Source organism: Rhineura floridana, chromosome 2 (assembly GCF_030035675.1).
Source record: "Rhineura floridana isolate rRhiFlo1 chromosome 2, rRhiFlo1.hap2, whole genome shotgun sequence".
Lineage (NCBI taxonomy): Eukaryota > Metazoa > Chordata > Lepidosauria > Squamata > Rhineuridae > Rhineura > Rhineura floridana.
In genome coordinates this window covers 142,800,152-142,820,007 of record NC_084481.1, presented here as the reverse complement: position 1 = coordinate 142,820,007, position 19,856 = coordinate 142,800,152, and the positions used below count along the sequence as shown (strand labels likewise).

The 19,856-nt window shown below is 42.7% G+C and overlaps 1 protein-coding gene across 8 annotated transcripts in view; it reads left to right on the top strand.

Annotated features, from left to right (window-relative positions):
- SHANK2 (SH3 and multiple ankyrin repeat domains 2) overlaps positions 1 to 19,856 on the top strand; it is a 655,745-nt gene that overhangs the window by 233,253 nt on the left and 402,636 nt on the right. The window lies entirely within an intron of this gene.

Genomic DNA, 19,856 nt, shown 5'->3' with positions numbered 1-19,856 from the left:
GCACTGAGCTAAGCTGAGGCTTGGCTTACCATGTCACCTAAACATGGCATTGTGGTTAGATCTCCCAGTCAAACCCGTGAGCCATAAACCATAAGATAAACCCTGTTTTGGCCATGGCTTAGCTCAGTCTTTGGCCACGGTTTAGCTTAGCACAGTGCAGCATCAGAATGGCTGGGGAGGAGCAAAGTGGCTTTCCAACTCCCCAGCCTCAAGGCAGTGGGGGACTCAATTTCACAAACTGATTTAAGAATCCTGAACTGGTTTGGAGGGACAAGGGTAAGGCAAACTTGAGTAAGCTTCCTCAGAAGGTTGTGAAAGAACATCATAATAGGTACTATTATGTGTTTCATTTTGCTTCTGTCCTTACCTGGTGGTGGCAGCCCTGTGAATCAGATCTGCTCTTGCTATTGAGGAAGGTTGACAGGATGTGAAACAACCTTAGTGAAGACATTCCTTGCTTCCTTTCCCCACTTGTTTGGGGTTATCTCTAGTACATATATACAAGCTTTACTGTAATGAAACACAGAAGCTTTTTTCTAATAGGCTGGATTAAATATATATATTCTATGCAGTACATTTTGCTTTTTTATGTGTGTAGGCAGATATCCCACATGCATATTCTTTGTTTCTGTTGGCTGCTCCAGGGTAAGCACCAGCATCTGCGCAAACTGGGCCCTCTCCTGCTACCAACCATACGAAATACTAACTTTATCTATACTTGGTACCTGTCTGCAAATTACATCTTCTGGAAGTACATTGTTCTTAATACTCATTGCTGAAAATAGATTTCCACAGCTTTCTCACAATCGACCATATTGTTGCCATTTAAGGTGCACCAGGCATTAGTTCACTGTGCCAGTTTTCATAACTATAGAAAATACAAGACATAGGAAAAGATAATACTAAATATGCAAAATCTGAAATTGCACATCTTGCGTCATACTTGGTACTAGTTTAAATAATGAGTGTAAAGCCTATGTTGGTTTTGGCTTAAAAAGAAGTCAAGCTACTTAACAACAACAAAAATCCAGGAAGTGGGTCTTTCAAACCAAACCAAACCTGCTTGTTCTGCTATCCTGTGAAAGTGAAAACTCACTTCCTACTTACTGATTGGTTGGTAGCAACAGTGACACTGTAGCCAGAAGGAGAGGAAAGGAGAGGGCCACATCCCTTTTTCCTGTTTCTCAACTCCTGTTATGCTACATAGCAGCATATCAGAACAACAGGCAGTGTCAATAGTCCTTAGGAAAACTGCATTTCCTAAGGGCAAATGGCGCATTCATTTTGTCTTGGTGTGCTGTTAAATAATGTATAAAGTATAGGTGAAGGGATGGAGGGAGAGACCTCCCCCTTTCCGTCTCCCCCAAAACTGGCGTACCAGCACTTCTGCTGGTCCAACTGGTAAGTAGGATTTAAAGGGAAGGGGGATAGTGTTTGGAGCATCTGGGGGCTAGATAGGTGAGTGGCAACTGGTTTGGGAAGGATTAGCTGGATGGGGTAGTCTAGGAACTTTTCCATGGTTTGGATTTTAATTTAAGATGGATAAATATTTGGGGCCACTAATATTCACTTATTCTCTGAGGTGAGCAATACAAGCCTCTGCAATTTGTATCCAAGTCTCAGAGTTATGGTTTTTGCCAGCATCTGCAAAATTTAATCTATATCTGTGGGATAATGGTAGATTATTGGCTTTTAAGAGTCTTCCTTATTAGTACTGCATGCTGTTTACAGCCATAAGAACAGTGTTACTCTGGGGGGGGGGCTCTTCCAGCACTTTGAAGCACAGATGCTTTGTCCTATTATTTACCAATGAGGCTCACACATAAAACTAAAACAATATGGCATGCAGACAAGCAACACAGAATAAACTCTGAGCACCATCATTGAAAAAATAGAAGAGCCTCAGTTTTAATACCTGAATAATGACAATGACAGTAGAGTAATGTCTACATCGGAGCAGGGACGAAGGAAGAAATGAATGTGCATTTATTTCTCAAGCTGTTTGTCTCCTTGCACATTATCTCTTTCCCTTCCTTGTCATCTGGTCTGGTAGCAACCTGTGTTGTGGTGGGGCAGAGATGCCCTTCTGACACTGGCATCTCTCCAATTTACCTGAATGCAGCTGGGTTGGGATAAGACTGTGTGGGCATGCTGATGGAGCCAATCCAGCAAGTAGCAGCATTGTAAAATTTGTAAGATTAAAAGGCTTTGTCTGGTGTTTAAAGGTAATTAAATTTGGTACCAGGCGAGTCTCTCTGGGGAGAGCATTTTAAAAAAAAGTGTGTCACAACTGAAAAGCTCCTTTCCCTAGTCACCAGTGCTATTTAATATCTATATGAAGCCGCTGGGGACAATCATTAGGAGATTTGGGCTGCAGTGTCACCAATATGCGGATGACACTCAGCTCTATCTCTCGTTTAAATCCTCACCAGAGTTGGCTGTGGAGACCATGTCCAAGTGCCTGGAATCCGTGAGTGGATGGATGGGAAGGAACAGGTTGAAGCTGAATCCCGATAAGACCGAGGTGCTACTCGTGGGGGACAGAGGAAGGTTGGGAGATATTGACTTGATGTTTGATGGGGTGAGATTGCCCCTAAAGGACCAGGTCCACAGCCTTGGGGTTGTTCTTGATTCCAGGCTGTCCATGGAGGCTCAGATCTCGGCAGTGAGTCGGGCAGCTTGGTATCAATTACACCTCATACGTAGACTGCAACCATACCTTCCTGTTCATCAGCTCCCATTGGTGGTACATGCCCTGGTCACCTCTCGTTTGGATTACTGTAATGCGCTCTACGTGGGGCTACCCTTGAAAACGGTCCGGAAATTACAACTTATACAAAATGCGGCGGCTCGACTACTTACAAACTGTCGCCGCCGGGAGCATATCACCCCAGTGCTATTCAACCTGCACTGGCTTCCAGTTGTTTTCCGGGCCCAATTCAAGGTGTTGGTACTAACCTTTAAATCCCTACACGGTCTCGGCCCAGTTTATCTGATGGAGCGCCTCCAACGTCACCAATTATGCCGCCCAACAAGATCAGCCACACAGGGCCTTCTCTCAGTCCCGCCAACTAAAACAGCTAGGTTGGTGGGGACTAGAGAGAGGGCATTCTCAGTGGCGGCCCCCACTCTCTGGAACTCCCTCCCGTATGATCTTCGGCATGCCCCATCGCTGAATGTATTCCGCTAGGCCTTGAAGACCTGGGTTTTCAGACAGGCCTTCGGGACTTCCAGGGAGGGTTAATCTCTATGACAAATTGCCCATTACTCTGAACTGTCATTGTTTATAGTTTTTATCGTTTGTATTGTATTATTATGATGTATTTTATTGTAATCGAGATGTACGTCGCCTAGAGTGGCCACAGGCCAGATAGGCGACACATAAATTAAATTATTATTATTATTATTATTATTATTATTATTATTATTATTATTATTAGGGGTGCCTGGAAAATACCTCAGAAGATTATGTTAACAATTGGCTAGATTCATGTAGCAGCAGATGATATTTCAGATGGATAGATGATATGTATTGATTTGTTTAATTTTATTAATTTAGTTAATTTATAAATAATTTATATTATTTATTACATATAAATCTCTAAGCGGTTTACATATTCTAAGGAAAAAAGAGTCAATATGAGAAAAACTACAAATTCTACATTCAAAATCAAACAATACTAACAATAATAATTCCACATTTTAGTAACACGATTAAACAACAATAAATGTCTCTAAACAATGTTAATAGGTAAAACAACGTAGAAGGAAATCATGAAAATACATCAAGGTACGGCATCTATATACAACATAGTTCCTGATTCTGCTGTAGATGTAGAGCTTCACAAATGGATGAAGACTATCGGGAGCGAAGGGGTAGGGTGGCAGGTGATGGTAATATTTCTTTCCCCTATTCCATTTTCTCCTCACCATCTAGCACAGGTGTGGGGAACCTCTGCCACTCCAGATGTTGTTGAACAACAAGTCCCATCATGCTTGCCCCATGCTTGGTGGGGTTGATGGGAGTTGTGATGCTTATTTGCAAGTAAGTGCCATATAGAACATAGGCTTTTAAGGCTGTAGTCCTATGTACATGTACCATTGATCTTGGTGGGGCTTACTTCTGAGTAAATATGCATGGAATCAGCTGTAAGATAAAGTTTGGGGAGAACAGACAAAACTGTGATTATATTTGGAAGCTAAAGGGCAGAAAATCATTAAGTGGGCCAGCAAGACCCTTAGCAATTTTGAAGTTGTCCATGGGAAAATAAAGTTTGGCAACCACTGCTCTATAACTCATAAAATTCAGCTAGAATTATATTTGTATTGACTCTGCAAAATACCTTTCAGAAGGAGCAGGTTCATATTTTTCTAGTTCTCCTGGATTCATTGGTTTCACCTGAGGCAGATGACCTTGGTGGCATGGAGTGCCTTCTACCAGCTTGTCTGGACAGAGATAACTAGGATCGAGTAATTTAGGCTTTGCGAACTTCAAGGTTGGGACTACTGCAATATACTTTACATGGGACTGAATCTGAAGACTGGAAGTTTCAATTAGTGTAGAACTAGTGCCTGACTGTTAATTGGCTTGAGACAAACAGATTGTATAAAACCAATTCTACCACAGCTGCACTGGTTGCTGTGCACTTCTGAGCCTAATTCAAAGTGCTGGTTTTGACCTATAAAGCTCTTTATGGCTCAGGACCGCAATATCTTCTGAAATAGCTCTCTTAATAGAAACCTACTTGGACTGTTAGATCTTCATCTGAGGCCCTTTTGTGGCCCAGGGGTGAAATAAGACACAGACACAATATATATTTGGGTTAAATAACGGGCCACTTTATTAACCAAATTCACATTGCATAACGAACCTACAGAGGGGAACATAAGTGCGGGATTCTCCTGGTGAGTCAGGCAAAGCCTGCTTGCAGCTATTGGGGCAATTCAACCCCTGCCAGGCAAGGGGCTGCCAATCTGCCAACGCCTTGCCCTGACCACACCCATAGGGTGTGTAGGAAGGCCAACCTGCGTCACCACCTGCCCCCGGTGCCCTGAAACTCCGAGTGGATGAGACATGTCGGCCCCAAAGGCGACCCGTATCCTGCCCTCGGGCCGTATAACCTGGAGCTGCAGGCCTCCGGAACCGCCAATTACCTCCAAAGATGCCTAAAGGTGTCACCTAGCTGCCCTTCACCTTTACACTTTCCCGCACTTCCTTGCCACCAAAGAGGGGACAAACTTCTGTTTAGTCCCCACTTGCCCCACCTCCAAACAACAACTCACGCAGACCCCCCTGCAGGTCCCCTAGAAGGATGTCATTACCCATATCTGTCATATGGACTCCATCTGACCTATATAGCTCTATCCTACTGCGTCTTATCTCTGGATGGTGAATAACCGACCCACCAGAGCCCAAAAGAGCCAGCCTGAGTTGCCTATTGACTTTTTTGCGGGTCCTATTTATGCCCCTAGGGTCGCCCTCGCAATTCCAATGCCTACGGGGTAAAACATCAGACCACATCAAGTGCACTCCCGGCCAGCGTCCTTCGATGGCCCAGAAGTCAGCACACGCCTGCTCGATAAGAGCCCTGTCTTTCAGCATACCCAGGTCATTACCGCCCAGGTGAATAACCAAAAACTGTGGCACATGATGAACCACTGCCGATTGGGAAAGCGTAGGAAGGAGCCCATCCCAGCACATCCCTCGGCAGCCCAACTGTGGCCCACTGGCTAAGCCCCAGCTGTGTGCCAACACGTGGGAGTATGTCTGACCAAAGCAGACGTACCCAAGGCTGACTTCACCTTATTAACTGCATGCCATGCATGCCTGCCAAACTGAGGGCCATGCCCTTTCGTTGCAACTGAGGGCCATGCCCTTAAGTAATCAAGACCATCGTTGCCTCCTGAACTGCATGTCTGCACATGCCTGCCAAACTGAGGCCATGGCCTTCCGTTGCCTCGCCAACTGCATGCCCGCACATGCCTGCCAAACTGAGGGCCATGCCCTTTCGTTGCAACTGAGGGCCATGCCCTTTAGTAACCGAGGCCATCGTTGCCTCCTGAACTGCATGTCCGCACATGCCTGCCAAACTGAGGGCCATGCCCTTCTGTTGCCTCGCAAACTGCATGTCCGCACATGCCTGCCAAACTGAGGGCCATGCTCTTCCGTTGCCTTGCCAACTGCATGTCCGCACATGCCTGCCAAACTGAGGGCCATGCCCTTCCGTTACCTCGCCAACTGCATGTCCGCACATGCCTGCCAAACTGAGGCCCATGGCCTTCCGTTGCCTCACCAACTGCATGTCCGCACATGCCTGCCAAACTGAGGGCTATGCCCTTCCGTTACCTCGCCAACTGCATGTCCGCACATGCCTGCCAAACTGAGGGCTATGCCCTTCCGTTACCTCGCCAACTGCATGTCCGCACATGCCTGCCAAACTGAGGGTCATGCCCTTCCGTTACCTCGCCAACTGCATGTCCGCACATGCCTGCCAAACTGAGGGCCATGCCCTTCTTGTGCCTCGCCAAGTGCATGTCCGCACATCCCTGCAACTGAGGGCCATGCCCTTAGGTAACCGAGGCCATCGTTGCGTCCCGAACTGCATGTCTGCACATGTCCGCCACCTGAGGGCCTTGACTCAAATACTGAGGTCATTCCCAACTCGGGGAATGACCACCACATGCAGAGATGTCTGCACTGAACCAAGCTGGAACAAAGTGGGTAAGAGCCCGTCCCAAAGTATTCCTCGCCAGCCAAGCCACCACACTGCAGCCCATTGACTGAGGGCTAACTGTAAGCCCAGGATAGGGTGCGCAGCTGCTCCATCCCTGTCCAGCAACATTGCTGGTCCATCAATGTTATACAGGTACAACTCCCTTCCATGGAGACATCTGATTGCTGGAGGGCCCATCGAGACAAATCTCCCTTGGATCCGGCCACCACCTCACCTATCCTAAAAGCTCCAAAAACCAGCATAAGGGCTGCCGCCTGGAATAGTCTGGCTTCATAGCTTAAGGAGCATACTGTTTTTCACTGGCCCACCATACTCAATAAAATGTCCCGTGAGAAAGGGCAACGGGGATCGAGGGTGGCAGGGTGTTCTCCAGCCCACCCAGCTAATATACGGCGGACTCTAAAGTCCCTGGAATAAGTGGGAAAATCATCAACCTTTACCTCGAAGTGCTTGGACTGAGAGGCCCATTCTCCAGCCATTCACTAGGCAACCCCAGCAGGTGACTCACCGAATAGGCCACTCTGGCGCATAGCCCTTGCGGGCCCAGAAGTCCTGGGGAAACCCCCTCCTGCATTCTGATAGCTGTTGAGCATGCTGGGGCAACAGACCGGCTTATGGCCATCTTTGACTCCTCTCCCCAATCTCCCAATGTGCGGTTGCATAGCACAGCTGAACCGCTCCACCTGAGTCCATGACAGCACCTCAATAAAACAGTGTCAATACTCTACCTTACCATGCCCCAAAAGAAAACATTAAAATCTGGGCACTAGAGAACAAAGGAACAGACAAGGGCCATAACCCTACCGTTCCAAAATCACAGACCTGTCCCATGACCATGTTATCCCACTAAAATGGACGGGAGAGTTCCCAAGCCTCACTGCCTGCACAAAACCCCCGATGCATCCATGGACTTCCAGTTCTACCTCCCAGCCCTACCTAGAGATGCTATGGACCTTCAGCTCGCATTCAGATGCTCTAGCCCTGAGCTATGTCACGTAATTCTACAGCAAGTTAGTTAGTTCTTCCCCAGGATTGTGGGAAAACTAGACCAAATGATTTGGGCCAGAATAGAAAATGTTGCCTGCAGTTTGGCTCTAATTTCTTGATCAATATTTGATCACAACAAGCATTAAATTATTATACAGCAATAACCCTGAACCTGTAGTAAGGCTGTGAAAGCCCTGCTATGACCTCATAAACCACCGGAAAATACCTCTAATACCTGGAGGGCAGACAAGAAACACTTTCTTGGCCTAACTGGCATGAAGCCCTCACTGACTGACCACATGAGTATGATTGGTGGTGAATTAGGTGGTATGCCCAGGAAGGTTAACACCGGGCAGGATGGTCCATTGACACAGCCATTAAGATGAACCAGTTACATAGCCATTCCATAATCTGTGACATCAGGTGTTAACATGCACCCAAATTTTTTACCCTCTCGTCCCGACAGCCCCTTCAAGGAAGGAGCTGAAGCGCTCCGTGCAAGAATAGAGTAGCCCATATGTAATGTTCTACCTCATAGAATTGACTGAAAAGGCAAAAAACCCAGCAGCTATAAATCCCCTCGTAACCCCACTGGTAGGAAGCCATTACTGATTGCCATTGCGTCTATGCCCAAGACAAATTTAAGAGTGCAGGCCCTTAATGCAAGCCCTGAGACTACAATATGGGATCCAGAAACTGAAAGAAAACCCCATAACAAAACAAACCTCCCCAGGAACTGGGCAGTCTGCAAGCAAGGTCCCAGTACCTGGAGCTTAACAGGGGAGGAACGCTTTCCTTGAGCAGCTACTGCTAGGTGCTTCTCCTCACCGCTGTGAGGGCCACTGTCCTCATATTTCCCTGTTTCACATAAAGAAAGGAAATAATTTATGAGTAAGCACACTTTCCCAGCCACCATTTTAGTGCAGCTAACCCAGTTCCCCAAAGCACAGATACTGGAGATATGGCGCTGCCACCCATATTTGGCCCACTGCAGCGGCCTCCCCCTTGTAGGCTTCCAAACACCTATCATAATAGATGTCCAAAATGCAAAATTAACATCCTATATCCCTTTCTAGTAAATGATATCATAAATCCAAGAGCAGCAGATGCTGAGGATGTGTTGCTGTCACCAATATGTGGCTGCACTATAGCAGGTTTTCCAACACATATCAAAATAGATGAGCCAATGCAACCGTTGCACACTATATGTAATTCCAGGTAATGATATCATAAGTCCTAACTAAAATGTAATTTCAGGTAATGATGTTTCGTTGTTGGTGCCACAATACTCAGTAAAGGGGGGAAGAGTCTGCCTGGACCTTAAAAGGCAGCCCTATGTCAATAAACAGTCTAAGATCCTGTAATATGAGGGATCTCTATTAGGCAAATCGGGCTTTCCTCTTTATTCCTATTCCCCAATCAATATGATTACCATCTGCTAAACTTTCCATTCCTAACTAAATTCAGGTAAATGCTTCTTCTGTCTCAGAGTGAACAAATAGCCTGAAATTAACACTTGGAATGCAAAAGGATCGGTCACTTAAGATACAGCGATTTAGACATTTTCTAGCAAACTGTTATCTCCGCCCTTATTATCATATAACTATGAAAGGTTCAAAGGCTAAAAAGGCTCACTAGGCCCCACCAATATACTAGTATGTAGTATAATAATCATATAATTAAGTACTTCAAACCTCCTACATGCCCGGGCCTAGCAAGAAGTTGTACCTATGTCTGGGCCTAGCAAGAAGTCATAAGCCTCACGAAAGGGCTCTGCCATCACATCATGCATCCACCCTGTAATAATATAATAAAGATCCAACCTGTGTATATCATCAGGGGGGCTAAGCTGGATAACCTGCGGGGTGGGCAATCCTCCCCCTATGTCTGGGCCTAGCAAGAAGTCATAAGCCTCACGAAAGGGCTCTGCCATCACATCATGCATCCACCCTGTAATAATATAATAAAGAACCAACCTGTGTATATCATCAGGGGGGGCTAAGCTGAACCTGTTGGGGGGGGAGTGCTCAGAAGGAACTTAAACTAGAAGGATTTTATAATTTTGTTTGTTCGTCCCTTTATTCTGATTTATTTTTAATTTCCCTTTATGTGCATGAGTCTGTCTTTAACCAGTGTATTAGCATGACTATATTTAATTTTGTTTGTATATCCAGTATAGTCTCATTTATTTTTAAACTTCCTTTTAGTATGCTGTGTGTCTTTCTTTTAACCACCAGCAGCACTAACGTCGCACTACTTAATAAAAAGCCTCAATCAACCCCTCCACAACTGCTAGGTGGGGGGGGGTATTGGACGTGCCGCTGCTAGGCCCCACTACAAGGCCCGCTGGTCAGGCCCCTTTACGAGGCCTGCCCCAGTCACAGCCACGCCGCAGTGCTACCACCCACAGCTGTTGGGGCTCCCAAAACCCCCTTTGGGGGTAACCAATTAGGCCTAATAGGCCCAACCAACGCCAACTGTCCTGCAGCTCTCTCTGCTATGTCCCTCGTCATCCTCTTGTCGCTCGCCGAAGAAGAAGAGGAGGGTGAGGGGCCGGCGCGAGCTTAAATAGGCTCGGCCACTCGTCGCCCACAGTGCGCCTTGATGGCGTCATGCCAGTCCTGGCGCGCCTGCCCTTCCTCTAAATGGCGGCTAGGGCTTCACCCCAGGCAGCAAATCTCGCCCCACAGCCGGTAAGTACCGTGTGGAGTGTGGAGTTCCAGGTCTTGTTATAAACAAAACGCCCCAGTCCCTTTGAAGGATCCTGGTGGCTTGAGTTCGCTCCCAATACTCACCCCAATAGAGTTCAGAAACGATGAAACAAGATGGAGGAAGAGTATATTTATTAATAACACGTGCACGTGGAGAAACAGCCAGAGCTAGTTCTGACTAAACTGAACACAGCCAGCCTTCTTATTAACTTTGATATGTTAATTCATTTTCCTTACATCACTTTAATCCATGCCCATTTTCCTCTGGTAACTTCCCTTCTCTTCCTATCTCCATATTTGGAAGTTGTTATTCACACTTGTTTTTCTTATTTCAACCTTGGATGTTTCACCCAAGTCTGATACCTTTGTCTACAAACACAGCTGCATATTGCAACAAAATCTAATATCTCATTCTGCAAGCACAGCTTTAAACAAACAAGGGCAGTCAGCATATTAGCATGTCTTTTAACACAAACACAAGTAAATTAACTGTGTTCAGTTCCCAAAATGAGCATTTTTTTTATATTTAACTTAAATAAACAAAATTCAGTGTCACAGTCTCTGCTGTCTGGGAGGCTCAGATTATGATGACAAGGAAAAGGGCCTTTTCACTTGTGGCTCCATGTTTGTGGAACCTCTCCCCAATGACGTCCACTGACATCTTTTTGGTTGCTTTTGATTCCGATTTTAAATCTGTGGTTTATTATGTCCAAATCCAAAACTGTGGTTAATCATAACTATGGTTTCCTTAAACCATAGTTAAGTCTAACTAGAGTTTGCTCAGTTAACCATAGATTATCATGTCAACCAAACCTGACAAGCTACGGTTAATTTCTGGTTGTTGAAAAACTTTTTGTTCCATCAAGTTCTTGTTCTGTTATTTAGATGGTGTTTTTATTATTTATATTAATATCTGACCTTCTCTCTCTTTATTGGCAATTTTATATTCTTCTTCTGTGAAACAGTATTTTAATGTTATAAGCCATTCTGAGTGGTGCATTTGCATTAGAAAGGTGGAATATAGGTGCTTGAATAAATAACATTAAAAATAAATCTTAATCTTGATCTTAGATAAATTGTAAATTAATCTTAATTATGATTTGTCTGAAACAAGCGGACTTCAAATCACGAGCTATGAAGCTGGTTTGTTTCAACAAACTGTCATTAAGATTAATCACAGTTTAGGGTTTGGATGTAATGGTTAATCGGATTAAACTGCAGTTAATAAAAAAATAAAGTAAAAGCTCCAAATTCCTTCTGCATGCCTGTGTCAGAGGAAGATGAGAAAGCATGCAAGCCTTAGGCTTGTCTAGGGTCATTCCTGTCACAATAAACCATAATTTATTGTGGTCCAAACACAGCCGCTGAAAAACTACAGTTTGTTAAAAATGGAAAGCAGTTTCCTCCTTGTACCATGCAAGAGGAGGAAAGGGTGCTTTCTTGACTCCTGCCCCTCTTGACTTGTTAAACCTAATGGAAGTTTGACTAATTGGGTCCAGAAGCTTCATTGTTTAAAGCTTAATTGTGGAAGAGGGTGGTCAGTGGTCCTTGAAAGAGGTGGTGATATGGCTGCTCCTAAAAAAGCCAGCCCTGGACCCATTGGTTTGAACTAACTACCAAGCAGTTGTAAGTACCCTCTTTCTAGGGAAGGTGGTGAAAGAGAGTTGTAGCAGGGCAATTGAAGGCATTGTTGGATGATACAGGTTGTTTAAATCTTTCAATCTTGGTTCAGGCTTGGCCACAAGACAGAGTCAGCCCTGGTTGATCTTGTGGATGACCTCTATTGGGAGCAGGAGAAGGGAAGTGTGACCTTCCTCCTCCTTCTTAATCTTTCTATGGCTTTTAATACCATTGACTGGTATCTCCTGGACTGGCTTAGTGGGAGGAATTTGGGGCACTGTGTTACTGTGGTTCTAGTCCTACTTACATGGCAGAGCCCAGAGAGTAGCATTGGAAAGTGCATTTTGGCTCTGTGGCCGTTATGCTGTGGGGTTCCACAGGGTGCTATTTTCTCCTCAGTGCTATTTAATATCTATATGAAGCAGTTGGGAGTGGTCATTAGGAGATTTGGGGCAAGACGCCACCCACATGCTGATGACACTAGGCTCTGTTTCTCTGTAACATCTGTCTCAATAGAGGCTGTCAGGTTCTTGACTTGAAGCCTGGATGCAGTAGTGGACTGGAAGAGAGAAAATAGACTGAGCTTGAATCCTGGCAAAACAGAGGTACTGTAGGTGAGTTGTTCCCATGTTCAAGAAATTGGTCAATTGCCTTTCCTGGATGGGGTTGTGCTTGCTCTCAAGGAGCCTGCTTTAACACTAGAGGTCCAGGTAGACTTGATGGCTAGACATGCCTTTTATCAGATTTGACTAGTATAACAGCTGCAGCCATTACTGGACTGGGATAATTTGACAACAAGTAGTGCAGGCATTGGGGACTACTGCAATGCACTCTATGTGGGGCTAACTTGTGGTTTTTCTGGAAACTGATCATGCTGTAGCATGATTACTTAAAAGTGTGAGGCCTTGTCAACATATCACATCTCTGCTCAAAAATGTGCACTGGCTGCTAATTTGTTACCAGGGCAAATCCAAGGTGTTACTATTAGTACATAAAGCCCTCATCAGCTTGGGACCATCTTACCTGAAGGATCGAGTCACCCCTTATGTGCCCACTCAACCACTCTGATCTGGCATTTTTGAACGTTGATCTTTAATCTGGAATTTTGAACGGGTATTTTTACATTTGCCACATAGTGCTTGCGCTAGGCTTGTGATAAATCAATCTTTTAGTGTGGCAGGAGGACCCTATCCTCCGGAACTTCCTGCGGGTGCCTTCATTATGTTTTCAGTGGCTGCTAAAACTTTTCTTTTGTTGTTGTTTAGGCAAGTCTTCCTAGACATTTATTTTTAAAAAACTTATTTGTTCAGGGCCGGCACAGGAGGGCAGCCAGGTCAGGCCCTGGCCAAGGGCCCTTGGTCCCAACGGGCCCCTGAAGGGCCTCTCCTTAGGGTGGGTGGGTAGCGCTCCCTTCTGCAATCCGCAGCAGCGGCTCCCGACCCTGCCACGGATCGCAAGAGGGAGCTCCTAGGCACCCCTCTACTGTCAGGCCTGCGACACCTGCCTGAATGCCCCACCTACCTCTCCTTTGATGTAAATGCTGGTTGTGCTGCGGGTGCAAGCCTGCCATCAACCAAGATGGCATCTTAAGCTTCCCTAAGGGGCTGATGCCCCTGCTGCCATCTTGGTTGATCATCAGCCCTTTAGGGAAGCCTCGGCTGCCATCTTGGTTGATGGCAGGCATGCATGTACAGCATGGGCAGCATTCACCAAGGGAAAGTTTGGTAGGTGGGGAATGTGTGGGTGCCGGGCCCTGGGGCAGGCTGGTGCCCAAGGGCCCCAGCATGCCTGGTGCCAGCCCTGTGTGCATTGTTATGTACTTTTTTAAAAAAACAACTCAATTTTTTCCTATAGTTTGATAGTTTTATTAAGTTTTCTGTATTTATGTTTAATGTTTTAAAGTCTGTTTGTATTGCCATTTTTAATAAATATTTTGTACCAGCGTATGTAAATGGTTCAGACATATTTTTGATTAAGTAATATATAAATCATGCTTTAAAAAAACTTTGCTATACAGTTATTTTCTGAAGTCTACTCTCTGGGCATTAGATAAAAACATTATCTGGGCATTGCCTATTTCTTTAAAATTGGGATGAGTGAAAAATGTAGCTTCCTCAGGAAAGTAGTTGTCCCAGCTCAACTGTTAGATACAGAGGGTAAGAGGGTGAGAAATATATGCACATATTTCTAACAAATAAAAGGGAGTGCCCTTGTATTTGACAGTATATATGATACCCATGCATATTTGTGTTCTCTAATTTCCTCTGGCTGGGCTTATGTATATTTTGTCAAAAATAAGGTTTGGATTCAAATCATTTTGCTGAATTTTACATCAGCTCAGACCTTCGAAATGAACTCCAAGCCTAAAAACCTCTTTGTCTGGAGGATGGCTTTTTTCATTAGAAATTAATGGTGACATAAACACTGTAATATTAAACGAATCCTAAAATGTTTGCATTGCTAATGCATACTTGCTAATTCTTTACAGCTATTTTATCAGAAGCAAAGGAAGGTAAAATTTAACTTATCTCCTCTTATCTCCCCCTTTTTTATTCATGAAGGAGTTATTTTTAGCAATAATCCCAAATGCAGACTTTTAGCAGCAGATACCTTGCCAACACAGGCAAATACTGCTGCAGCGGAACAAGCAACTATTATTAGTAAACTTAACAATTTATTCAAGTTTATGGCAGTTGTTGCTATTGGACCACTAATTTGATTCTGTATATGGTACTACTGAAATTTTCACATTTTTATGATATAACTGTGCCTCAGGTTTGTGCATGGTTAAATGCAGAGCACTACTTCCAATATGCTTTAAATGTAAAGAGACACATTTCTTCCTAACAATTTTCATTTCACTGCCATTACCGTTCTATTTCTTAGGTTGCAGTCCTCAACAAATTTACTTACTTGGAATAAAATTGTATTGAAATCACTGGTATTTCAAATAAGCATTTTTAGGATTGAGCTTTTGCAGAGGTACCTATAAAGGCACCCAAATAAAGCTGCTTAAATGCTGTAGTAGGTTTAATAATAAAGTGTATTTTTAAGTAACTGTGTGAAATGTATGTTCATTTGGAAGAAAAGTCTAAAGTTTAGTGGAATAAAATTAAGTGAAAAAGAACAAGAAGCCATTCTACTTTAAAAAGCTTGACCGTCAGTTTTGTTCAAATGTTTAGGTGATTGTGAAACTTGAAAGTAGTTAATTGGATACCAGCAGAGACTAACCTAGGCAGTCTAGAAGGCATTGCTAGAAACTAAATGAATATTGGGAAACATTTTGGGTCTAAATGCTGAGATTAACCTTCACTAGCTTCCCCCCTTTCAAGAGTTTCCCTTTAGCCTATGAAATGCTGCCATGAGATAAGATGAATGACTCCTCCACCTCCTCCTCCAAATGTTAATTTTGACCCCACTCTGCTTGCCCCGCTTCTCCTTGCTTCTCAGTCATCCCTGTTCTCTTACTCATAAATGTCTCAGTTACAAATGCAGGAGAATGTTTGAAAGACTGTGTCGATGGTGTTCACATGACTAATACTATGAAAGATAGCAAAACATTTTGAGCAGCACCAGTCTATGCACAGTTGGCTCCCAGCTGACAGACAGAATGTGGGGTGGGCTTTGTCACCAGAATGCTGGGTACTGCATGCCCAGCTATGCTTGTAGTTATACAGTGCCCGGTAACCTGCTGCTTATGTCAGGGTGTAGGCAGTTAAAACACATAGAAACTGGGTAGCTTTTTTTCCTTTTCATCTCAGCAAAGATTATATAATGAGGGGATTGCTGCTAAAGTAAAAGGGAAAATGAAGTCTTTGTTAAATGCCTTAACAAAGAAAGAAGGTAAGCACTGAATGCAAAGCACTTGATGTTTGAGAACTGCTGTTTTCTTCTGCTGGCTTAATATTATCTGCTTACTTACTGTATAATTATACTAAGTTCTTTCCGTATCTTTTCCAGAATTCCTTTATGTTAGATTGTCCTTTTAGATAACTCATTATAAGAGCTGGGATGTGACTTGTTCATTTTAGTTTATGGCAAAGAAGCCATGTGCACCATTTACAGGAAAAAAGCTCTGTTATTTCCTAATGTATGTATTTGAGTAAGCATAGCAGATTTCTTAGTTTTATATTATTATTGAATGCTCATGAATGATTTCTTCAGATGTATGCAATTTGAGGAAAACATTCCAGTGGATTATGAAACAATATTTTTAATTAATATAGGGTGGTAATTTCTCAGAAGCGTGTTATTATATCTCTTCATCTGAATAGCTTTGCAGCTATAATTAATTTTGAAAAATACATGGAAATGGAAATCAATCCAGGACATCTTAAGTGTAATTTCTATTTCTATAGGGTTGTGGTTTTGGGTTTTTTTGGCTACAATTATTACATTTTATTGTGATGATAAAATAAATAGCACATGTAGGAATTCTATCATTTACCCACTTGCAGCTTGCAAACTGATATAGGGAAAAGGTGAAAATGCACTTGTAAAGTAGGAGATGGTTGTTTGTCTCTAATTTTCCTTATAACGTTCATGTCAGTTGCCCCTTAAGTGTTTTAAGCTTAGTTTTCAAAAGAATGTTTTCTTAAAATCACTTAAGAATTAACCCAAGAATAACTATTGACCATCCCTTACACTAACCATATGAAAAGGAAAGGGGTTCGGGAAAATACAGAAATCACTTTGGTGTTGCTCTGTTTCTCCTGAAATTTGGGAGTCCTAATGTGGAAGACAGATGCTTGTAGACTGTACTGTATAAATTATATTGAAGTACTTGGAATAAAGTCATTTTAGTCTTTTTTTTTAAAGTTGCTCTATCCTGAGATCCTTCCATTGAATTCAGTGTCGCTGTATAAAATGATATATCAGTGTTCTGGGTTAAATGCTCTGTAAGGCAGAATTAACATTTAGAGGATGAGGGTTATATACCACACAGATTTAAAAGGTTGTCAGTAAAAAATTTTGGTATTTTGGAGATATAAATTCTAAGGGCCTTTACCTAGATACGGTGTTTGAAACTTGGCATGACAAATGACAAAACTCATTTAATTATTTCATGAAATACACACTGTTGAAAGGCACCATATGTAGTTAAATGGGTGTTCAAAAGTACAATGCAGGGTGATTTTTATATAATGTACATGGGCATGCGTTGTGGAACCAAGCATATGTTTTTTGTAACTAACTTAGTTTTGGCCTCAGTGTTAGAAATTTAGAACCAAATATCTTTGAGTTATTTATTTATACCCTTCATTTTGGTTTGCTAGGCCTAAAATTATGAGCAGGCATACAATGCTTAAACACACATACACACACACACACACTTAAAACAAAACATGTTGATGTAGCTAAATGGTTAAAATATAAATTTAGATCTTGTTAACAATTCAAATGGAAGTGAAATAACCATACTGATAGTAATTCACTCATCTCATTTCTGCAAAACACATTTATATTTTTTGAAATACCTTAAAATAGAATTTTCCTTATTTAAAAAAAACAGATGCGAAATATTAGCATTCATTTTGAAGAACGGGAAAAACACAAGTTCTAAATTTAATTTTGGTAGTTCAAGATTATTCAATGAGAATGTTGATACTCATTTCACTGGGATATGTAACAGAGGTCTACACTCAAAAACATGTTTCTGGATGCAGATTTGCCTTAATGTGTACACAAACACCAGCTATGTTAGAAAGGGTACTTCGCGCATCAAATTAATAACCTACCACTGCTGCTTGGAGAGCTAGTTTTGCTGCCACATTCAAGAAATGTCTTGTTTCATCCAGATAATGTTGTAGCTGAAAAGCAAAAGTATCCTTGCTTCATGGCTGAGGGATAACTGTCCATGACCACTGTAGGATGACGGTCTCATCAGTTTGTTTTCACCATGACAGAAAAATTATTTCCTAGAACTTACTCATTCCCATAGTGTGTCCTGAAGTCACATCAAGAGGGGAAACATTTTTAAAAGTGGCAAGTGAAATCAATGTTTTCTTGAAGCTCTTGAAGCTCCCTCCTATCATGAGGCCTGAGTTCCTGTGCGTGAGCTGCCTATTTGGCTTTGTCCTTTGATTGATTAGGGCAGTAGTTCTCAAACTTTTTTGGTTCGCAGCACACTGTAAAACATATAAAAATTTTCTGGCTCATTTCATGTACAAAATTAAAAATATATTAATATATTTTAGGGCCTAGCCTAGCTATTAATTGATCTTGGATGTAATAAATCTCTATACAAGTGGGTTTCTTCTCATTTTTAAAATATACTTTCATAATATTCGCAGCACACCTAGCCACCTCTTGCGGCGCACCAGTGTGCCGTGGCGCACCGTTTGAGAATCACTGGATTAGAGACTGCTGTAATACTATTTCCAATTTATTTAGCACTTTTGTAAGTGCTCACACAAAGATAATCTCAGGAATGCTTGTAATAATCTTGTAAACTAAGCCATTGTTATTACCCTGATATCATTGGATGGGACGTGATGGTGGTTTGCTTAAGACCAACCCACTGATTTCTGGGCAGGGATAATCTGGATACAGTAATCCTCAAGGCTGGATTATTGCAGTGTGCTTGATGTGGGGCTCCTTTTGAAAACGGTTTGGAAGCTTCAGTTAGTGCAGAATGCAGCTGCCCAGTTGTTGATGGGTTGAAGCAAACAGCATATAACACCTATGCTGTTCCAATTACATTGGCTGCCTATATGCTTCTGAACCCAATTCAAAGTGCTGGTTTTGGCCTATAAAGCGCTTCACAGCTCTGGACCCCAATATCTTCTGGAATGTCTCTCCTGATATAAACCTACCCGGACCCTTAGATCTTCCTTTGAGGCCCTTGTCCAGATACCCCCTTTGAGGGAGAGGGCCTTTTCAGTTTTGGCTCCCCATCTGTGGAATATGCTCCCCAGTGAGTTGACATCTTTTCAGCACCAGGTAAAGATGTACCTTTTTTCCCAGGCATAGATTGATAGATTGAGATGTTTGGTTTTTAATATTCTGTCAAACCTTCCTGTGGGTGAGTAGAAGTGGTATTATCATTGTTTTGTTGTTTATTGTTTTGTTTTATTTGTTTTGTTTTAATATTGTGTAAATCGCTTGAGGACCTTCGGGTATCAAGTGACTAATAAAGCTAACAATAATAATAATTCATGGGTGAGCTGAGATGTGAACTATTGACTCATATTCCATATTAACCATTTGGTTCTCTGCCATTAATACCTGTTTAAAAACATGGCATCAGGTAGTCACATTGCTCTCCTACTGAGTGCCTTTGGTTCAGATGTACTGCTATACTGTGGTTTAGTGTAACAATGCATGAGTATCAGAATCATGTGCTCTTCCTTTTCCTCTGTTCTTCTTTAGGAACATCTGGAGATTGAAGCTTTCATTTCCATTTTCAATTAATCACCATTTATCATTACATCCAAACCCTAAACTATGGGTTTTTTTTAACAAGCCAATTTCATAAATCAGTTTGAGGTGGAACTGATTTAATATAGTTAAGACTAAGTGCAGTTTGTCCAGATATGGACATAGTGATAAACTGTGGTTAGTTAGAAATTGAAGTAATGGAACTGATCTCCTTACAGTCATTCCAGAGGAGAAAAGGGGGAGTAGATGAGCCTGGGATGCATTCATGTAATGCTAATCTATAAATTAGCATTATGTCCAAACAAGGCCATGATACTTCTCCATATAGATCCAACCCATGGATGCTAGGTACAACGAATTGCTCCACAGGATTTAGTGGCTCATCATAGATGACAAGCTCTGAATAATTAGAGGCAGGAAGAGA